The sequence below is a fragment of the Odocoileus virginianus genome, chromosome 7 (assembly GCF_023699985.2).
Source record: "Odocoileus virginianus isolate 20LAN1187 ecotype Illinois chromosome 7, Ovbor_1.2, whole genome shotgun sequence".
Classification (NCBI taxonomy): domain Eukaryota; kingdom Metazoa; phylum Chordata; class Mammalia; order Artiodactyla; family Cervidae; genus Odocoileus; species Odocoileus virginianus.
In genome coordinates this window covers 71,764,920-71,788,667 of record NC_069680.1, presented here as the reverse complement: position 1 = coordinate 71,788,667, position 23,748 = coordinate 71,764,920, and the positions used below count along the sequence as shown (strand labels likewise).

The following is a 23,748-nucleotide window of genomic DNA, read 5'->3' as shown; positions in this document are numbered from 1 at the left end:
GCCTGCTTAACAACAACATCCACCTTTTAGTCCCAACCTTTCCTTAAACTCTGGTAACCACTGACCTCTTCTCTGTTTATAATATTATCATTTCAAGAATGATACATGAACAGAATCATAATGTATGTAGTTTAGGAGGATTTTTTTTTTTTCCATTGAGAATAACACTGTGGATATTCATCCAGCTTGTTGTGGTTGTGTGTCAATATTATCTTCTTTTTCTTTTTTCCTTGGTAGTATCTATGTGTGAATACATGACTGTTTATTTGACCATTCATCCATTGAAGGAAATCAGAGTTGTTTCCATCTGGGGACTCTTATAAATATGTAAAGCTGTTCTAAATATTAATGTAGAGGGTTTTCTTTTTGTGTGAACATAAGTTTCTGTTAATCTGGGATAAATGTTCAGGAGTGCAGTTGCTAGGTCTTATGTTGGGTGTTATAAAGAATTTGCCTGCAATGTGGGAGACCTGGATTCAATCCTTGGGTTGGGAAGATCCCCTAGAGAAGAGAATGACAACCAACTCCAGTATTCTTGCCTAGAGAATTCCATGGACAGAGGAGCCTGGTGAGCTCCAGTCCGTGGGGTGGCAGAGTTGGACATGACTGAGCAACTAACACACACACACACACACACACACACATTAGTTTTATGTTTACTTTTTAATAAACTGCCAAACTGTTTTTCACAATGGCTGTACCATTCTCACCAGAGGTGTATGAGTGATCCTGTTTTTCCATATTGTTGGTTCACAAACTGGTCGCCATACACATATGGCAAGGAGGCATGAAAGAAAGAGGCAGACCATTCCAGATTGGGAGGTGGCAGGGTTAGCAGGTAAGGGAGCTTACTTATAAGGTTCCTCTTATGTGGCCGGAAGATAAGGTGATCTCTGCCTGCCAAAATTGGGTATATGTATATGTATATATCTATATTCTTTTTAAATTCTTTTCCATTATAGGTTATTACAAGATACTGAATACAGTACAGTTCCCTATGCTAAAGTGATTTGGTTATACATATATATGTATATGGGGCTTCCTTAATGGCTCAGAGGGTCAACAATTCTCCTCCAATGTAGGAGACCCTGGTTTGCTCCCTCAGTTGGGAAAATCCCCTGGAGAAGGGAACCCACTCTAGTATTCTTGCCTGGAGAATTCCATGGACAGAGAAGCCTCACAAGCTATAGTTCATGAGGTTGCAAAGAGTAGATATATACATATATATGCATATATCTAGGTTCTTTTAAAAATTCTTTTCCATTATAGGTTATTATAAGATATTGAATAAGATCCTTGTGCTATACAATTAATCCTTGTTGTTTGTTTTATGTATGGTAGTGTGCATCTGTTAATCCATACTTCCAATTTATCCCTCCCACCTCTTTTCCCTTGATAACCATAAGCTTGTTTTCCATATTTGTGAGTCTTTTTCTGTTTTATGAATAAGTTCACTTGTACTATTTTTAGATCCACATATAAGTGATATCATATTGTGTTTGTTTTCCTGTCTTACTTTATTTAATATGATAATCTCTTTATTTTCATTCAGTTCAATATACTTGTTTTTCCCTTGAAACTTCTTTGAGCCATAGATTATAGAGATGCATGTTGCTTAGTTTCCAAATGTTTGCAGATTTTCTTGTTTTTTTTTTTTTTTTTGTCTGTTTGTATTTAATTTCTCGTTTGACTCTGTGGTAATCAGAGACCGCACTTCCTATGATTTCAGTTCTTTTAAATTTGTCAAGGTTTATTTTATGACTCAGGATGTAGTCTGTCTTGATATGTGTCTAATATGAAATTGAGAATAATGTGTATTTGAGTTTTCTGCTGTTGTTGGGTGGAGTGCTGTAGAATGGAAATGAGATTGTAATGATTCTTGGGGTTATTGAGTTCTTCTGTATCTGTGCTAATTTTTAACTAGTTATTCTATAACTGTTGAGAAAGGAGAGTTTTTTTTTCTTTTTTTCATTTATTTTTTATTAGTTGGAGGCTAATTACTTTACAATATTATAGTGGTTTTTGTCATACATTGACATGAATCAGCCATGGATTTACATGTATTCCCCATCCCGATCCCCCCTCCCACCTCCATCCCCATCCCATCCCTCTGGGTCTTCCCATTGCACCAAGCCCGAGCACTTGTCTCATGCATCCAACCTGGGCTGGAATCTGTTTCACCCTAGATAATATACATGTTTCGATGCTGTTCTCTGGAAACGTCCCACCCTCGCCTTCTCCCACAGAGTCCAAAAGTCTGTTCTGTACATCTGTGTCTCTTTTTCTGTTTTGCACATAGGGTTATCATTACCATCTTTCTAAATTCCATATATATGTGTTAGTATACTGTAATGGTCTTTAGCTTTCTGGCTTACTTCACTCTGTATAATGGGCTCCAGTTTCATCCATCTCATTAGAACTGATTCAAATGAATTCTTTTTAATGGCTGAGTAATATTCCATGGTGTATATGTACCACAGCTTCCTCATCCATTTGTCTGCTGATGGGCATCTAGGTTGCTTCCATGTCCTGGCTATTATAAACACTGCTGCGATGAACATTGGAGTGCACGTGTCTCTTTCAGATCTGGTTTCCTCAGTGTGTATGCCCAGAAGTGGGATTGCTGGGTCATATGGCAGTTCTATCTCCAGGTTTTTAAGAAATCTCCACACTGTTTTCCATAGTGGCTGTACTAATTTGCATTCCCACCAACAGTGTAAGAGGGTTCCCTTTTCTCCACACCCTCTCCAGCATTTATTGCTTGTAGACTTTTGGATAGCAGCCATCCTGACTGGCGTGTAATGGTACCTCATTGAGGTTTTGATTTGCATTTCTCTGATAATGAGTGATGTTGAGCATCTTTTCATGTGTTTGTTAGCCATCTGTATGTCTTCTTTGGAGAAATGTCTGTTGAGTTCTTTGGCCCATTTTTTGATTGGGTCATTTATTTTTCTGGAGTTGAGCTGGAGGAGTTGCTTGTATATTTTTGAGATTAATCCTTTGTCTGTTGCTTCATTTGCTATTATTTCCTCCCAATCTGAGGGCTGTCTTTTCACCTTGCTTATAGTTTCCTTTGTTGTGCAAAAGCTTTTAAGTTTCATTAGGTCCCATTTGTTTATTTTTGCTTTTATTTCCAATATTCTGGGAGGTGGGTCATAGAGGATCCTGCTGTGATTCATGTCTGAGAGTGTTTTGCCTATGTTCTCCTCTAGGAGTTTTTTAGTTTCTGGTCTTACATTTAGATCTTTAATCCATTTTGAGTTTAATTTTGTGTATGGTGTTAGAAAGTGTTCTAGTTTCATTCTTTTACAAGTGGTTGAATAGTTTTCCCAGCACCACTTGTTAAAGAGGTTATCTTTTTTCCATTGTATATCCTTGCCTCCTTTGTTGAAGATAAGGTGTCCATAGGTTCATGGATTTATCTCTGGGCTTTCTATTCTGTTCCATTGATCTATATTTCTGTCTTTGTGCCAGTACCATACTGTCTTGATGACTGTGGCTTTGTAGTAGAGTCTGAAGTTAGGCAGGTTGGTTCCTCCCGTTCCATTCTTCTTTCTCAAAATTGCTTTGACTATTCGAGGCTTTTTGTATTTCCATACAAATTGTGAAATTATTTGTTCTAGTTCTTTGAAAAATACCATTGGTAGCTTGATAGGGATTGCATTGAATCTATAGATTGCTTTGGATAGTATAGCCATTTTGACAGTCTTGATTCTTCCAATCCATGAACACGGTATGTTTCTCCATCTGTTTGTGTCCTCTTTGATTTCTTTCATCAGTGTTTTATAGTTTTCTATGTATAGGTCTTTTGTTTCTTTAGGTAGATATACTCCTAAGTATTTTATTCTTTTTGTTGCAATGGTGAATGGTATTGTTTCCTTAATTTCTCTTTCTGATTTCTCATTGTTAGTGTATAGGAATGCAAGGGATTTCTGTGTGTTAACTTTATATCCTGCAACTTTACTATATTTGTTGATTAGCTCTAGTAATTTTCTGGTAGAGTCTTTAGGGTTTTCTATGTAGAGGATCATGTCATCTGCAAACAGCAAGAATTTTACTTCTTCTTTTCCTATCTGGATTCCTTTTACTTCTTTTTCTGCTCTGATTGCTGTGGCCAAAACTTCCAAAACTATGTTGAATAGTAGTGGTGAGAGTGGGCATCCTTGTCTTGTTCCTGATTTCAGGGGAAATGCTTTCAATTTTTCACCATTGAGGGTGATGCTTGCTGTGGGTTTGTCATATATAGCTTTCATTATGTTGAGGTATGTTCCTTCTATTCCTGCTTTCTGGAGAGTTTTAATCATAAATGGGTGTTGAATTTTGTCAAAGGCTTTCTCTGCATCTATTGAGATAATCATATGGTTTTTATCTTTCAATTTGTTAATGTGGTGTATTACATTGATTGATTTGCAGATATTAAAGAATCCTTGCATTCCTGGGATAAAGCCCACTTGGTCATGGTGTATGATTTTTTTAATATGTTGTTGGATTCTGTTCGCTAGAATTTTGTTAAGGATTTTTGCATCTATGTTCATCAGTGATGGACCAGCTAGACCTAATTGATATCTATAGGACTTTTCACCCCAAAACAATCAACTTCACCTTTTTCTCAAGTGCACTTGGAACCTTCTCCAGAATAGATCACATTCTGGGCCATAAATCTAGTCTTGGTAAATTCAAAAAAATTGAAATCATTCCAGTCATCTTTTCTGATGACAGTGCAATAAGATTAGATCTCAATTACAGGAAAAACTTTATTAAAAATTCAAACATATGGAGGCTAAATAACATGCTTCTGAATAACCAACAAATCATAGAAGAAATTAAAAAAAGAAATCAAAATATGCATAGAAATGAATGAAAATGAAAACACAACAACCCAAAACCTATGTGGCACTGTAAAAGCAGTGCTAAGGGGAAGGTTCATAGCATTACAGGCTTACCTCAAGAAACAAGAAAAAAGTCAAATAAATAACCTAACTCTACACCTAAAGCAACTAGAGAAGGAAGAAATGAAGAACCCAGGGTTAGTAGAAGGAAAGAAATCTTCAAAATTAGGGCAGAAATAAATGCAAAAGAAACCAAAGAGACCATAGCAAAAATCAACAAAGCTAAAAACTGGTTTTTTGAAAAAATAAACAAAATTGACAAACCATTAGCAAGACTCATTAAGAAACAAAGGGAGAAGAACCAAATTAACAAAATTAGAAATGAAAATGGAGAGGTCACAACAGACAACACTGAAATACTGAAATCATAAGAGACTGCTACCAGCAGCTCTATGCCAATAAAATGGACAACTTGGAAGAAATGGACAAGTTCTTAGAAAAGTATAACTTTCCCAAACTGAACCAGGAAGAAATAGAAGATCTTAACAGACCCATCACAAGCAAGGAAATTGAAACTGTAATCGGAAATCTTCCAGCAAACAAAAGCCTAGGACCAGATGGCTTCACAGCTGAATTCTACCAAAAATTTAGAGAAGAGCTAACACCTATCTTACTCAAACTCTTTCAGAAAATTGCAGAAGAAGGTAAACTTCCAAACTCATTCTATGAGGCCACCATCACCCTAATGCCAAAACCAGACAAAGATGCCACAAAAAGAGAAAGGGGAGTTTTTCAACTTTACTTATGGATTTTTTATTTACCCTTTTAATTTTATTTATTTATCCTTCTAAAATTTCCATTTGTTATTTCTTTGTATATTCTGTTCTTGCTAAGGTTTTTTATTTCTTTGCTGAAACTATATTTTTAAAAATTGTGTGTTCTAAATTCCATATATATGTGTTAGTATACTGTAATGGTCTTTATCTTTCTGGCTTACTTCGCTCGTATTGTCCCAGAGGTCACAGACTTTGCCAATAAATAAAATAAACTCAGTTTAGTAACAGATGTTGGCCCCTGGTTTTTCCTCAGAGTTTGTTAATTTCAAGCAAGAATAGATGATTTTGGAGATCTTTGTGTATGAGTTCTGAAAGTTACGCACAGCTCAGAATTGTGTGCTCCTGAAGCTAAACCGAGCTGGATTGGATTTCATTTTGGGGAAGTGATATAGGTTACTTGATCTTACATTTGATATTTTCGATAGGAACCCATTACAGACTACAAAGGATGCAAATGCAGAAGTGTGTTCCCAATGAAGCGCCTGTATATTTTCCCTCTCTGAGTGTGCATGTGCCATGGACAACTTTTGCCACAGTGGCTGCTTATTAACTGGTACTTCAAAAAATCTTTTATTAGATGAAATTTCCCTGTTTACCTAGGTTGTTAGGTATTATTTTGTAACCAAAACCTGTGCTTTGTAGTATACTATTCTAATCCATATGAATGGATTTATCATTTTTGTTTTACCATAGGTTTTTTTCCTTCAGTGTTTGATTTTAGCTGATGTTTAATTTAACCTTGGGATTCTTACTGAATACTTTAATGAAAATGTTAGGTATTTTTATTCAACTATCCATTTTTTTATGAATTGACACTCTAATAAAGAAGAATATGAGAATAGTATTAAAAACAAATGACCATCTGTCACTCAAAAATAAATATGAGGCTCACTAGCTGTTGATTTAAAGCTATCTGTATGAAACATTAAAAATAATGACACCCACACTGCACCACCAGTGAACACTGAATTGACTGTTAGCAACATGCTAGTCTGCTGATGTTCCTTAGCCTGATTCTTTCTTTGCCACTGTTACTGAGTCCAAGCTTGTACTGATGGCTATGTGGCAGGCCAGTAATTTGAGAGATGAATTTTGGGGGCAAGGGATCACGACTTTATTCAGAAAGCCAGCAGAGTGAGAAGATGGTTGGTTGACTAGTGTCCCAAAGAACCATTTTACCTGAGTTAGAATTCAGAAGAGGGGATGTGGCTGATGTTGCAAACTTTTCCTTCCAGAATCCTTTGTTCTAACTGCCCATGTCGGTCTGTTCACAATGTTTCTATAAGCCTCCAAAAAGACATATGTTATTCTCTGTTCTGTAATGTTTTATCTGTATATGAATGGTAAAGTGTTATACTTTAAAGGTCAGAGACTTGAGAATGGGCTATACTGTACATTTCAGGCTATAGGCAATATTCTTTCAGAAAAATGCAGAGCCAGCAATACTAAACACACAACAGAGCACAAAGGAATAGATCCAATGTGGAGTCAGGCGTGTTCTTCTCTGTTATCCGGAATCTCTTGTTTGTCTGTCTAGATCGCAAAGAAAGGTCATTACTTTTGAACCTGAAGATGATCGTCACAAAAATGCATAGGGCTTGTTTTCTTAAGGATAGATCATTATCTGGAGTACATCTGAAACATCATAATTATGATGTTCATTAATTAGTTTTTTGTATATGTCAAATGAATTAGATACTACTTACATGAATTGTAGTAAGAACAAAAATTAACAGGACCTAAAAATATCCATCATAGGAAAATAAATGATGGCATTTTTATTTTTAGATCTTTATTATGTGCATCTTTTGTTTTATTCAGATCATAATAGTATAGGAATAATTTTAAATAATTTCTTAATATCCCATCAAATTTATAATGCTGCTACATGATCTTCATATATATTTTGATTATGAGAAATTTTGGCTATTAGAAAAATTAGTTATAATGGGGTCGCAAAGAGTCAGACATGACTGAGTGACTGAACTGAACTGAATCACAAATATGACAAGATGTAGAATTAACTTAAGATTTTGAAATAATATTTGCTCCAGATACATATTAACCTTTGAAGATAAAATAAAAACTACTCCTTAATAAACTTTTGGAAATATAATGTGGATGCCCATAGACAAGTACATAAAACTTTAAATGTAAGGTTTAGGAAATAAGTAGTAAACCAGGCATTTATTTAACAGAGTCTTTTGAAGATCAGATGTTTTAATTTCAATGAAATATGATGTATCAATATTTTTCTTTTATGTCATATTTTTTGTTACCTACAAAATATTTTATCTACTTTAAAGTAGCAAAATTTTTCCTCTTATAGTTTATTTTGGAAGTTTCAGAGATATATATATATAGCTTTTACATTTTGACCTTGAAACTATCCTAAAGGATTAAATTTTGTGTATACAATGAAGTAAAGGTCATTTTTTCCCATGCATATATCCAATTGTTGCTGCACTATTTGTTGAAAATATGGCCTTATCACGGAGAAAAAGTACTAGAAACTCAGGAATAAATACATTCCATTGATCAATCTTCACCCTTAAAGTCCACTGGCACTCTTTTACTGGCTCAACTCATTGCTTAACACTCTCACATCTTTTACTTCAGCATGGTTTAATCTCTTTCTCTGCTGTAGTCATGAGTAAAGCCCTCCTTGCCTATTTAACTTTGTCCAGTGCAATATTAACTTTGAACCTAATCAGTTTTAACAGCTAAGAGCTAGAATCACATGTCCCCAATTCATACTCTCTTTATCATCATTAGTCAATGGCTTTTTCAAAGCTAGAAGTCTGATATTTTCATTTTTTTATTACAAAATCCTTTAATGAATAGTTAGTGCCTTCAAGATAAAATGGAAACTCCCTGGGATGGTAAATAAGATATTTCAACACACACACACACACACACACACCTGTTAAAACTGAAGGCTACTTTCTAGTATAATGGTGCACTCCCCCCCCATATACAGCCTAACATTTACAAGTTACTTGTAGATAACAAGAATACACTGTTAGGGGACTTCCCTGGTGGTCCAGTGGCTGAGACTCTGTGCTTCCTTGCAGGGGTCCTGGGTATGATCCCTAGCCAGGAAACTAGATCACACATGCTGCAACTAAGACCTGGTGCAGCCAAATAAATAAATAAATGGCTTTTTTTTTTTTTTTTTCTAAGAACAGACTGTTGGTTTGTTTCACTGCCTGTTTGAGTCCATGAATTTATGATACATGTAATTTATGATAAGTAACATTGGCTTATATGTAATGAATTAGACGAGGAAAAACAAGAGATGGGGCTTAAACAAAGAAAGATCCAAGATAGAAATAAAAGTTGTTAGGTTACAACTTTAGTAAAAGAGGTTTCTTTCTTCACCTAGTCCAAGACTGGCATCTGTAGCCCTATAACCAGAATTTCCCCTTCTTGTGCTAAAAGGAATTCTTATATTTGCAGTGTCACTCTGCTCTCTCCAATTTCAACTGAGACAACTTTTTGAGAGATGATATATAACTTTTTCAATTATCCAAGTTTTAGATACCACTTTAAGTTAAAAAGGACAAGATTCACTTTTTATGTTTGGAACACTTGAGCAAACTGAAAGTGAAAGTCGTTCAGTTGTATCTGACTCTTTGTGACCCCATGAACTATACAGTCCAGGAATTCTCCAGGCCAGAATACTGGAGTGGGTAGCCTTTCCCTTCTCCAGGGGATCTTCCCAACCCAGGGATAGAACCCAGGTCTCCCACATTGCAGGTGGATTCTTTATCAGCTGAGCCACAAGGGAAGCCCAATAATACTGGAGACGGACACTAATTCGAAACTAAATTTGGAAGTAAAACAAGAATTGGTAAAAACCTTACAGATGAAACCATGAATCTTTTAGGATGTTTGGTTATTATTTTCTTTTTCTAAGCATGATATAAAACATAGAAATAAAAAGATATTATCTTTGAGTGTATATTAATTGCGACAGCATATAAAAATTTAGGGTATCCCTGGTGGCTCAGCTGGTAAATAATCCACCTGCAGTGTGGGAGACCTGGGTTTGATCCCTGGGTTGGGAAGATCCCCTGGAGAAGGGAAAGTCTACCCACTCGAGTATTCTGGCCTGGAGGATTCCATGGACTATATAGTCCATGGGTTTGCAAAGAGTTGGATATGCCTGAGCATCTTTCACACACATAAAAATTAAAAGTGAACACTTTGGGGATGTTTGGCTATTATTTGCTTTTTCTAAGCATGATGAAAAACAGAAATAAAAAGATATTACCTTTGAATATGTATAATTGTGAAAATAAATAAAAATTAAAAGTGTTATACATATTATATGTGTACATATTTTAAGAATATATATATAATAAATTTTTTTGTTTGCACCAGGGATGTGTCTGAGTTTAACTACTTTGTGACGGTAAGCATGTCTACACTGAAGGCATTCGTGTACTCTGGTCAGTGTAGCTTCTCTTTAAAAAGTATTTACGTATTTGTTTGTTGTTTGGCTGCATTGGGTTTTAGTTGCAACGTGCAGGTTCTCCGTTGCATCATTCAGCGTCTTTCATCCAGCACATGGACTCTCTAGTGGTGAGCTGGCTCAGTAGTTGTGGTGTGCAGGCTTAGTGGTTCCAAGGCATGTGGGATCTTAGTTCCCCAACCATGGGTTGAACCCTTGTCCCCTGCATTGCAAGGCAGATTCTTTTTTTTTTTTAAAGTGGGTTTTTTAAAATATAAATTTATTTATTTTAATTGGAAGCTAATTACTTTACAATATTGTAGTGGTTTTTGCCATACATTGACATGAATCAGCCATGGATGTACATGTGTTCTCCATCCTGAGCCCCTCCTCCCACCTCCCTCCCCATCCCATCCCTCTGGGTCGTCCCAGTACACCAGCCCCTAGCACCCTGTCTCATGCATCGAACCTGGACTGGTGATTCATTTCACATATGATAATGTACATGTTTCAGTGCTATTTTGCCAAATCATCCCACCCTCGCCCTCTCCCACAGAGTCCGAAAGACTGTTCTATTCATCTGTGTCTCTTTTGCTGTCTTGCATATAGGGTTACCGTTACCATCTTTCTAAATTCCATATGTATGTGTTAGTATACTGTATTGGTGTTTTTCTTTCTGGCTTACTTCACTCTGTATAATAGGCTCCAGTTTCATCCGCCTCATTAGAACTGATTCAAATGTATTCTTTTAATAGGTGAGTAACATTCCATTGTGTATATGTACCACAGCTTTCTTATCCATTCGCCTGCTGATGGACATCTATGTTGCTTCCATGTCCTGGCCATTGTAAACAGTGGTGCAATGAACATTGGGGTACATGTGTCTCTTTCAATTCCGATTTCCTTGGTGTGTATTCCCAGTAGTGGAATTGCTAGGGCCCTGCATTGCAAGGCAGATTCTTAACCACTGCATCACTAGGGAGGTCCCAGAGCAGCTTCTTATTGCCTGAATACTTAAATTGCTACCCTAATCATTTTTCAATTAAGTCTGTGTTCTTATGAGGTAGCAGTTTGAATCTTGCCTGTGGTTAGGACTGTCTGCAGGAGAAAAGATCAGAAGAAAAGACACTGGAGCCCTTGAAAGGTTACTGTGAGAAAGAAACCTGGAAGTAGTATAGACTGATCACTTAGTATAGACTGATCACTAGGGATGGCAGGTAGGATGGAGCTGTTGTTCTAGGTGTAGATCCTATCAGTTTCCTTTCTGTTGTTCAGTTGCTCAGTCATTTCCAACTCTTTGCAACCCCATGGACTGCAGCATGCCAGGTTTCCCTGTCCTTCACTGTTTCCTGGAGTTTGCTCAAACTCATGTCCATTGAGTCAATGATGCCATCCATCCTCTACCTGCCCCCTCTCCTTCTGCACTCAATCTTTCCCAGAATCAGTGTCTTTTCCAGTGAGTCAGCTCTTTGCATCAGCTGGCTAAAGTATTGGAGCTTCAGCTTCAGCATCAGTCCTTCTAATGAATATTCAAGGTTGATTTCCTTTAGGATATGGAGAAGGAAATGGCAAACCACTTCAGCTTCTTGCCTTGAGAACCCCCTGAAAGGTATGAAAAGGCAAAACGATGATCAGTTCCCTAGGGCTGCTATAACAAAGTACCACAAACTTGATGTCTTACAATAACAGAAATAGACTCTCTCACAGTTCCAGAGACCAGAAGTCTGAAATGGAGGTGTTAGCAAAATTGGTTCCTTCAGAGGGTTCTTAGGAGACTCTGTTCCATGCCTCTCTCCTGGTTCTGGTGATGGTTGGAAATCCTTGGTGCTCCTTGTAGATAAATCACTTCAGTCTCAGCATCTGTCTTCACATGCCATTCTCACTGTGTTTCTTGTAAGCATCTTCCCTCTGTGTCCTGTACCTCTTCTCATTAGCATACCAGTCATACTTGATTAAGGGATCATCCTACTCCAGCATGAACTTATCTTAATTAATTATATTTGCAACAATCATGTTTCCAAGTCAGATCACTTTCTTAAGCACCTATGGTTAGGATTCTGACATGTCTTTTGGGAGAAGATACAATTCAACCTATAACAAATTCCCTTCCCAGAGAATTTATGTACTCTTATAGTATAAGAGACATCTTCCCTTTCGTTATTAAGATCCCAAAACTCTGCTGAAGGAAACCCTTTTAAAATGCTTATAGTAAGAACAGAGTCTTTTCCCTGTTGATCTTGGATGGTGATAAACACCAGTTGATGATCTTGAGAGATGTTGATGAGGTTAATACCTTACCTAGAAATGAGAGAGGAGGCAATTTTCCATGGAAACAACTTCCTAGAAGAATGATAGCAATAAATGGGACATGAAAGGACTGAAAGGAACAATTGAGAAGAGGGGCACATCATGCCTTCTGTTTACTGTCTTTAATGAAGATCTTTTTCTCCTCTATGTTTTAAAATTTTTATTTTAAGTCATCTTTTCTTAATTTTCTATCTTTGATGTTTTTATAATTTTATTTTTTTAATTGGAGAAAAATTATAGTGTTGTATTGGCTTGATGGTTGTTTTTAATCTTCTTATCTTTTCATTTTCCCCTCCCTTTTTTCCTAAAAGCATCTGCAGGGCCAAGAAAAAATACTGGCATAACACATGCTCAATAAATGGATAAATTATATGTATCTCAAGTGTTTCCTCTGGTTAATCATTCTTGAAAAGAAACAAGTAAATCTGGATATTTATCTTTGCCTTTAGATATATGATGAGTGAATTGCTTGTGTTTATACAGTTCATTTGAGTGATGGTCAACTCCCCTTTACATTTTGAGAGAAGGCCAGTTAATCCATAAATGCAACCTTTTCTTTTGCATGTAAACAGATTTTAATTTTCATAATATGCAGCTATGTTAGACCAAGGAGAGATTAATGCTACCTCCTGGGCTTACTTCTCTGGCTTTCTGAATCCACTTTCAATGTGTAAAAAATAAAACTTGCAGTTTGCAGCTCCGGAGGTTCATTCTGTCTATAATAAATAGACACATATAAATGATGGAGACTGTGTATCCCAGTGTTGTTTGCCACCATCAGCCCCCACTGTTCTGGCTGATCTGTTGTTGGATTTCATGGTCTCCATATGGATGTGTACAGAGAGAAACTCAAAGATGCTTGGATAGCACAGAAGCTGTACTCTTCACAGAGGGACAGCCTTATAGTAGAGTTATAGCCACCATGTTTTCTGTTCCTTGGGACCTTGCATTTGTGAGCATAGGGAAGACTGAAGAAAGGATGGAAACACCTTTCATTCTTGCAGACCAGGCCAATTTTTTCCTGAGGCTCTGCACAGATAGGCTACAGATGGAGTTCCTTAGTGGTAATCCATTGTCATTCAGTGAGTGAAAAAAAACCTTAATTTCTAGAAACACATGGATAACTTCATATTTTTCTGCTTTCATCATCATTGTATGTGAAGTAGGCAAAGACTGCATCAAAAATTGCCAAGCAGCTGCAATTTTTTCCTTAATTATTTTTTTGCATGAATGAAAAAAATGCTTTAAATTTTGGGAATATAAAGCAGTAAGTATATGTAATATAGAGGAAAAATAAATTAAGCTTGGAGGAAGATAAAATTTCTCAAGGGAAATAATATATTCCACTAAATTGAATTCAAAACTGTTGTCCCAAAAAGATATTTAAATTCAGTATGTTGTAAATTATTTTTAAAAGTGTAGACTTAAAAGGGAACTTAAATCCTTCAATCCAGAGAAAGATGAGATGTCCAGGGAACAGAGAAAGGGAGACCATGAAGTCATGAGGAAAAACCATTTCACCAGAATAAACTGCTTTACTAAAGAGCTGGCTTTTTGGCAACACTTTGAAAGTATTTTGACAAAATGTAAGGTTAATGAGCTCACATGGGTATCATTATAGTGACAGAAAAAAAAAAGCAGCTTTGAATCAGAAAAATAAAATGACTATGGTTTACCCTTGCTAAATACTCCAGAAATAATTCAATATTTTCTAATGAAAATTATATTATTAAGTCACTGGACAGAGAGAAAATATAATTTTTATTTATATACATTGTCAGCACCATGATCCACATGGCCTTGTTAGACAATTTTATTTGAATAAATTTGTTCCCAGTGGAATTGTCAAGAACCCAGCTGAAAGATCATGATTTTGACATTTGAATTTCTTCTCCTATTGTAACTTGCCATTGTAAAACAATAGACAAGTTATCTTAGTGTGAAAGAGACTTTCAAATATCAACATACTGCTTCATATTTTTAAATGTGTAGAAATTTACTTGAAGCATAGCAAAGAGATTAGTAGGGAGTGGGTAGCCTTACATGAAGACTAATTATAATATTAACAAAAAGAAAAAGTTATATCTAGGAAATTTTGACATCTGCCCCTGAATCAAGTCTCTCCGGAAATACTTGTCAGATTCCTTTGTTATCAGAAATGAAAAAATAAAGAACCAATGTATTTCAGATTTTAATAACTTCCCTGAAACCTAAAGGAAAATATTGCAATACTGTATTTATTCTGGTTTTTAACTGCTTCTCAGATCCTTTTAATATATTTCTTTATATTTAGTACATATTGTTCATTTTCATATACATTCATTTTTGTAAGAAAATGAGTATTTAAAAAAATACTGTCAAGAACCTTACAGTAACTGATGTTTAACTATACACCTTTCTAATTTTTTCAGGTCAAAACAATTATTAAAGAAAAAACAAACATAATTTAGGTCTTCAGAACTTAGTGCATTCAAGCTTATCAGCTGGAAAAAAAGTCACAGTAACAATGTGAAGCAAATCTTATCCGTCTTGTTTTACTAACAAGGTAAATCATTTAAACAAGGAGACACAGCTCATACTTGACAGAAATTAGATGTTAAAACTAATTATCTAAACTCTAAAATCATGGTTTTTAAACTAGATTATTACTCTTGCATTTACTTTACCTCTTTCTTTATTTTCACTTGTTACCACCCAGAACTTTAACTAATGTCATAACCATTTGGGCAGGTCATGAGAAAGTGAGGAAAATCTGCTAGAAACGGGGAAATAGAGTGCCAACCTAAGTAGAGACAGATCTAGCCTAGATCTTGCAACAGAACAGCTAGACAGTAGCCTGTGGTTTGGACACACCACACCAAAACAAAATCAGGATGGAGAATTCCAACCAAAAGCAAACATGAGGGGAAAATGGGAGATTACTCTGCTAGTTATGAGGATGAAAGGTTTTCCTGGTAACTCAGTGGTAAAGGAGATGTGGGTTCAGTACCTGGGTTGGGAGGATCCCTTGTAGTAGGAAATGGCAACCCACTCCCATCTTCTTGCTGGGAAATCCCAGGACTGGTGGGCTTTAGTCCATGGGGTTGCAAAAGAATCAGACACAACGTACTGACTGAAAAACAACAAACCTGAGGATGAAGTCAAACTCCATCAGAAATTTGCTGTAGTTCACAGGGTGCTGATTTGAACTGAGTGGGCAATATTTCAGCCACATCTGTTGCCCTTAGAGTGCCAGCCTCTCCTCTATCCCCCTACACAACCCTTCTATTTCTTGCTAGTAAAGTAATTCAGGGATCACTACTGGAAAACAGGAAAACTGCAATCTTTCTCAGCATCTGACTTCTCTGTTTCTCCTAAAACATGAATTTAGCACTCCAGTGGTTATGGGGGGATAAAGAAAATGTAAACATGGAGAAATGGCCAAGCTTCAAAAAATCTCAAATGTGGTTCTTACTGTAGAACCAAAGTGACATTGCAGGGTGGCCTACTGTTCTAGCAGTGACCATGGAGGAGGAATCAGGAATGAAATGTCTCTGGTCCTCTGTCTACCCGGCAGGGATAAAATGGCCTGAACAAAGCTTCTCAGAGCCTCAGTTCCCCCATCCATCAAATGGAGAGCATACTGGTCCTTCTCAGGCACCTCACAGGGCAGATGTGGCTATTCAGTGAGATAATGCATTCTTCTGCCAATTCAAATAATAAAAACAAAACAGCAAACAAAAAGTACTATTTCCACTTTCTCAGGCATTGTGCTGAAAATTAACAGTAAAACAACAAAAAAGACAGGGGCCCTTTCATTCTGATACCCTTCAAATCAACAAAGATAGATAGATATCTATAGGGAAGCTACAGTGAAAAATAAGGAAATGTTAAACACCCAAGTAGAGCTGGAGATTAAATTTGGGGATACGGGAGATATATTCTCACAGTGAGAGGTATCAAGAGCCTTAAAAGGTTTATAATGTTCTGTCCTGTAAGCTAGTACCGAGTAGTTGAATGTTCACTTTTTCATTCTGTGTACCATCTGGACTTATATACAATTTATTTAGATGTAAGAAATATTTCTTAATTTAGAAAGTCTCCTTTAAAAAGACATGAAACTTTCATCAAAGAGTGCATATGATGCTTGGAAATAAAAGATCTAGAAACCAACAATGATTAGTATTAAGTGTATTGCTGAGCTCTGGTGTTGATAAAGGGGGTTGGGGTTGGAGTTTTCAGAAGAAATAGAAGTTGTGCAACAGAAAACAAAGTGAGAAAGAAAAGGAGGTTATGAATGAGCATTTCAATATTTAGCATGCTTGGGGCAACCAGGGTTTAGGAGCATAAAAGCATGCTGTTGAAGATAAAATGCCTAGAAGAAATATTTGAGGAAACTAAAGAATAAAGAGGGAGATGGATAACTTTGAGAAACTGCTTAATATACTACTCAATACAAGATTTTGGGCAACTCACTATGTTTTTGGGTTTCAGTTTTCTCATCTGTACAATCAAAGAGCACACAAAAAGGTAGGAAGATCAGAGGACTGTCCCAGCCTTCAGACAACTTGTTCAGACACTATCCTCATGACTTAGAAGGAGAAATAAATCCTTAAAGTTCTTGCCACATTTTTTTTTTCACCAGCCAGACCTGGTTGTTAAGGGCATTGCTTGACAAATAATGAAAATGGAGAGATGAGAAAAATGTACGCTCTTGGTGCAGCCACCTCCTTGACCCTCGCACCATTTACTTTATGAGTTTGTTTGGGCAACAACAGTATACTGTCAGAGTTATTGCTGCATAATTCTAGAGGAGATCACACACAGTATTTAATTTTTTAGTAGCTTTGACATTAAAATTTTATTAAATGTATTTGAGGGGTAGGTTAGCATGGCAAAACCCTTATCCAGTAATTAATGACCTGCTGGGTACTAAAAGGATGAGACATGGTGAGGTAGAAGGGGCAGAAGGGGAGAGGTTAGGAGTTCACAGTCAAAGAGGGTCTATTTTCTTAGTTTGTCTAGAGCTTGTAAGCTTTGAAGGCATGGAGGAACAGGAGAAAACAGAAATCATGAATGTGCTATGCAGAAAATTAGGATGATTTGGATATAAGGAAAGCTGGGCAAGATATGAGTAGAGGATAAGTCTAATGCATAACTATATGCTGTGCTTAAAAATAATAATGGTGTTGGCAGCTGATTTTACTGAAACTATGTTATCAGACACCAAGATAAATACTTTTCATATATTATTCATTAAAGGTTTATGATGATAGTTTGAGATAAGTTCTGATATATATCATTATTTTAAAGATGATAAAATGTGATTTACCAGGATTAAGTGATGTACTCACAGTCACACAACTGGTAGATAGGAATGGAAAGATTTGAACCCAAGTGGTCTTTCAAAAAATGTATTCTTCTTCTATGTTACCCTACATTGTTGGTCTGTTCTCTCTTAAATCACTGGTTTCACTACTTAAGTCTTTGAACATCAGAGAGACAGCTGACCACTGGTGGAAAAGATAAGGAACAAAGTTGCTTTCTCTCTGTACAAGTATGTTTCTTCATTTTAAATCTTCATCTAGTGTGATGGGTAACTGTAAACTATGTCAGAGAGCTAACAGTTAAATTAAATCAAATCCAAGCCTGAACTGTATGCTGGGTCAAATAATCACCTAGCATACTGTTGCTCACTTCAACCCTGCTTACTGGAGAGCTATGTGGTGAGCTCCATGTGAAAACATAACACAAATATTTTACCTGCAGAAACAGCCCAAATTTGAACAATATGGGTAACATGATCCAATTCCCAACAAAATTAAAGTATAAAGTGAAAGTCCATTCCCTATTCAGAAAATTCAAAAAAAATTTTGCAATTCAACAGTCTTTCCCCCAATATTTTACTCAGCTCTCTCAGAAAGTATAATATCTTGGTGGGAGCTAGTGTTGTTCAGTAGCTTCAGCCCGGAGGTGTCTTTCCCTGTATCTACTACAGCTATGACCGTACTTCCAAAGGTAGAGTAATCTAACCCTAAATTGGTACAATGGTAAAGAATCTGCCTACCGATGCAGGAGATATAAAATATGTAGGCTCAATCCCTGGGTCAGGAAGATCCCCTGGAGGAGGAAATGGCCCTTAGTCCAGTATTCTTGCCTGGAGAATGTCGTAGACAGAGGAACCTGGTTTGTTACAGTCTTTAGGGTTGCAAAAGTTGGACATGACAGAGTGACCGAGCACACACACATGAACACCCCTAAATTACACATGTATCCTATTTTCAAATATCTGAATACATTATCAGAACATCAAAGTCACGCCCATATAATTTAGAAATTTTCCAAGCAATTTCTTAACCTCAAAGAAGTTTACTCCTAGCAAAATAGTATTACTAGTAACTAGTATATGTTGTCATCTAAACATTCCCTGCTATTAATATTTTCAGGATGAGTTTGAAAGTGTTCCTTCCTGTTTTGATACTTTGGAAGACTGTGAGGAAGACTGGTATTAATTCTTCTCTAAAGAGTAGAATTCTCCAGGGAAGTTACCTGGATTTTTCTTTGTCAGAAGGTTTCGAATACTGCTTAAATCTCTTAGCTAGTTATAGATCTATTGAAATTGTTTATCTCTTCATGATTCAGACTTGATCAGTTGCATGTTTCTAATAATTTATCCATTTCTTTTAGATCAACCAATTTGTTGGAGGTATAATTATTCATAGTAATCTCATAATATTTTTTATTTTTGTGACATCAGTTGTAATGTATATCCTTTTACATTTTTAATTTTCACTATTTGAATTTCCTCTTTCTGTTTCGGTAAAATTTTGTCAATTTTATCTTTTTAAAAAACCAAGTATTAATTTTGTTGATTCTTTTCCTCTTAATTGTCTCTTCTCTATTTCACTTAGCTCTGTTTTAATTATTATTTTCTTCCTTCTGCTAACTTTGGCTTTACTTTGTTTTTCTTGTTTAGTTCTTTGAAGTATAAAGTTAGGTTATTGATTTGAGATTTCTGGGTTTTTTTAAATTTATTTTTTAATTGTTTCCAACTTTAGTATATATAAATAAAAATGACAATTTAAAAATAAAATACTTAGTTCTAAAAGAGAGAAACTATATCAGCCTGAACACACTCTGGTCAATTCTGAGTCAGTCACACAAATCTACCTTCTAAGGAAACCTGACCAGTGAGACAGTTAATTTTGTGCTTTTGGCTATAAAGAATTAAACTTAAATTACACTCACTCTTTCATCTTTTAAGGAAAGATAACTTACTCTCAGAAGCAGCATAAGCATTGTTACAGTAAGTCTACTCCTAAATGAAAATATGGGGTGAGTTACAGTTTACTTAGTAGCGTAGCTAAGAAACCTTTGAAAATTAGCCATGGATCAAAGTAATTACATAAGTTCAAGATGTTATCTCAGGATGAAAGGTAACACAGGTCCATAACTTCCTTTAAAAAGACACTGAAAATTAAACCTTTGGCATAGTCAGAACTTCCAGAAATGTTTCTTAAATATCAAATTTTTCTTCACAGATGCTATGTCCATTTTCTTCATAATCTTCTCTTGTTACCACCATATCATCAAAATTGTCATTCTCTGATATCAATTTTCCACCTTCCCAGGCATAAGTAATAGGTTTTCAGGCAGCGCAACAGAAACATCATAATCTATTGGAGTGAGACTTCGAAATTCTGAGTAAACTCGATCCCTAAATCCTGGGAAAAGGGAATTTCCTCCTATCAAAATGATGTTCTTAAAAAAACGTGGCTGCATTTCTTCAGGTAAATTCTGAATTGAATTGACAATAGCTTCTGGAATCCCCATTTCATGAATGCCTATATCAGAAGGATTAAAGAATATTTCTGGAACAGCAAATCTCTCATTGGCCAGATGATGAATTTTTTCCCCCAGATTTGTATTTTCCACTTAACACCATCTTTTCTTTGGCTATAAGATATGATTTCATTTAGATGATTGGTTAGGAGGAGTTCTCTTCCCACATTTATATGAATAATTGCTTCTTTTTTCTTAAAAAATATGGAATGCTTCACTAATTTGCATGTCATCCTTGCTCAGGGGCCATGCTAATATCTGTATCATTCCAATTTGGTATATGTGCTGCCGAAGCAAGCACTGTTTTTTTTTTTTTTTTTTAAATGTAAGCATTTTCTACAATAGATTCTTTGCACTGCTTTTGCTGTATCCCCAAAGTTTTTTTTTTTTAAGTGTTGTGTTTTTGTTTTCATTTATCTTGAGATAATTTTGTAAATTCCCTTGTAAGTCCTTCTATGACTCATCCATTATTTAAGAATGAATTATTTAATTACCATGCATTTGTTGGTTTTCCTTCGACTGTTAATTTCTAGTTTTATTCCATTGTAGTTAGAAAAGATAATTTGCTTGATTTCAGTCTTCTGAAGTTTCTAAAGACTTATTTTGTGGCCCAAAATGTGTTCTGTCTTAGAGGCTATTCCATGTTCACTGGAGAAGAATGTGAGCTCTGCTCTTGTTGGGTGAAGTGTTCTTTATATGTCTGTTAGTTCATACTGGTATATAGTGTTTTTCAAGTGTTATATTTGCTTACTGATCTTCAATATGGTTGTACTATCCATAGCTGAAAGTGAGGCACTGGAGTTTCCCACTATTACTGTTTTGCTACTTCTCACTTTAGTTATTTTTAAGGTTCACTTTATATATTTGAGTTCTATGATATTTTATATACATATATGTAAAATATATATATGTATATAAAATATATATGTTTATATGTGTATGTGTACACACACACACACACACACACACACACGTATTTCATAGACATACTTTCCCAGTAAATTTACCCTTATGGAATTATATAATGTCTTTTGTCTCTTGTGACAATTTTTGTTTTAAATTCTATTTTGTCTTTTTTTTTTTTACATGCATTAGATCTCACTTTTTATGCTGTAAATATCTATGAATTTTGAAAAACAGATTGTGTCATGTATTCACCACTGCAATACCATAGAGAAGAGTTGCATGTCTAGTTTCATGGTTAGTTTCTGCTTCTAAAAAGTGCCTTGTTTTTACCTATTCTACGCTCCCCACTCCCTAAACTTGGGACAATCACTGATCTGTTTTATATCTCTAGTTTTACCTTCCCCAAAATGTCACATTATGGAATCATAGGGTATACAGTCTTCTCATTCTTGCTTCTTATGTTTATCTATATGTATTTAAGAGTCATCTATGTCTTTGAGTAACTTGATAGCTTCTTCTTTTTTATCACTGAATAGTTTTCACAGCATGGATGGATGGATTACACTTTGATTATCAATTCACCTCTAAAAGGACACTGTGGCAACTCCTTTTCTTCCCTGTTCCCTTTCTCTAGATACAGCATTGTCTGTCTACTTTTTTGAATCCTGTTTTTTGTTGATTATGACTTTTATTTAATTATTTTTCTTAAGGTGAGTCAGAAAATGTGGAGGTATCTGATGTGAAACAGTTCCCTTCCTCCAACTGGAAAAAAAAAAAAAAAAGGATTTCAGAGTTGCTCTCTGGTTCAAATTAATTAAAAGTTCCCTCTAGCACCCCTCTGGAGAATAAGCCTTTGATAGAAAGGATGGTCTGAGTGGGAGTTTACAATGGCTATCCTTCTCATCCCGTTTCAGGATCACGAGCGAAGTTTTCTTAGATCCTACCTGTGAGAACCTAGTGAGAATTCTGAAGTAAACACCTGAAAGTCTGAGAATCCTCCCATGACAGTGGTGCCCAGCATCTTCTTACTCTTAGGCTAGTCCTCACTCAGCCTCTACCATTTATCAAAAGTACCAATAATAGTTGGTCCTATTTGCTTATGGCCTCAGGTGGGGGAATCTTGGGTGCTGTAACTTTCTGAATGTACTTGACTCTTTATGTTTTGGGGTAATGGTTTGTCCTGTGATGTCTTTTCTCTAACAGTTTTTAAATAATAATTGAATTTTCTCTTTTCTCTGACAGGTTTTATTTATTTTTTAATTGATTTTCACTTTGTCTTGCTATTTCTTATTGCAAGGATAGGAGTACCAACTTCTATGCTTTTTACAAGTGGGAGCTGAAACAAGAAATAACTTATTCATCTTTTAAATTCCTTGTGCTTTTAAGTTTTACTACCCCAGTAGCAATGCATAAAAAAATTAATTTTATTACTGATTTTTCTGCTTCAGTGATCTGACTTACTCTGGAAATATACAGTAGCTCTCTGAGGCCCACACAAGTATACATATAGGGGGTTGGGTAAGAGGTTGCTTGGGAAATATAGGAAGACATTGGAATAAACCTTTTCTGGCCTAACAAACAGTCTATGCTCTCCACATGGGAAATAATTGAAAATATGGATACTTATATGAGTATAGTATTTCTGTAAATCTTGGGTGAGTCTTTTCTCTCTCTCATTCTTTCTCATACATACTCATGCACATACACACACACACACACACACATGCTCACTCAAGGAAGGAGATTTCTAAACTAGATCGCTTGCATTTTTTGAAAGGTTGCCCCAACTTTAGACATGGCCTGCTTGTGTCCACTGAAATAAATTTTATTCTAAAATCATCTTTTTTTTTCAGTCATGACATTTAACTCATTTTGGAATTATAAATAACATTAAATCAAGACATGGCATTTTTCTAGAACAAAAATATAAGGAAATAAATGTTAGCTCATTGTCTCTAGACCAATCTCAGTATTATTACTTTTCGTACTGAAGAAGACTAAGGGAATGGACTGATTGAATGCACTTTTGGGGACAGCTAGAGCCTAGATATTGTCTAATAGCCAAGCCTAGGCATGCTCAAAATGACCCCTCAGTCACCAGGCTTCAAAATAAAACCCTTAGAAATAGGCTGGGCTCATTGCCAGAGTCTCCAGTAACAATTAAGTTTTAGGACAGTCTGACATCTTCAAGAGGATAACACACAGGGTGTTTCTCAGGCTTAGTCAAACCTTCATTTCTTAAAGGTGCTTCTATGAGGTACAATAATAAGTCACTGTGGTAATTTGGGAGAGAAATGGGAAGCATGCTGCATGTATAAAATCAAAGTGTCTGCCATCAAACTCCATATTCTCTGCTTCTCTTGACACCTTTCTGTCAGTCATCATCCCACAATAACACTTCTGCAGTGGTGAAATTTATTAAGAAATAGTGATCCTGGCATTGCAGTGGATGAGGAATGGAAATGGAAATTGTGGTTTGGGATCTAGAATGATTATTCTGTTCCAACCAGGCTACCATTCTCCATTACTAATAGGGAGATTATTAGTCTCCTTGATAATCCTCAACATTTATCAATGTTCACCCTAAAAATTA

General features: G+C 35.8%; 1 non-coding gene across 1 annotated transcript; it reads right to left on the bottom strand.

The window, feature by feature from the left end:
• Positions 1 to 20,447: 20,447 nt before the first annotated feature.
• LOC139036170 (U6 spliceosomal RNA) lies at positions 20,448 to 20,550 on the bottom strand. The gene has a single exon (XR_011488902.1). It is a non-coding gene; the product is annotated as a U6 spliceosomal RNA (small nuclear RNA).
• Between the last annotated feature and the right edge of the window lie 3,198 nt (positions 20,551 to 23,748).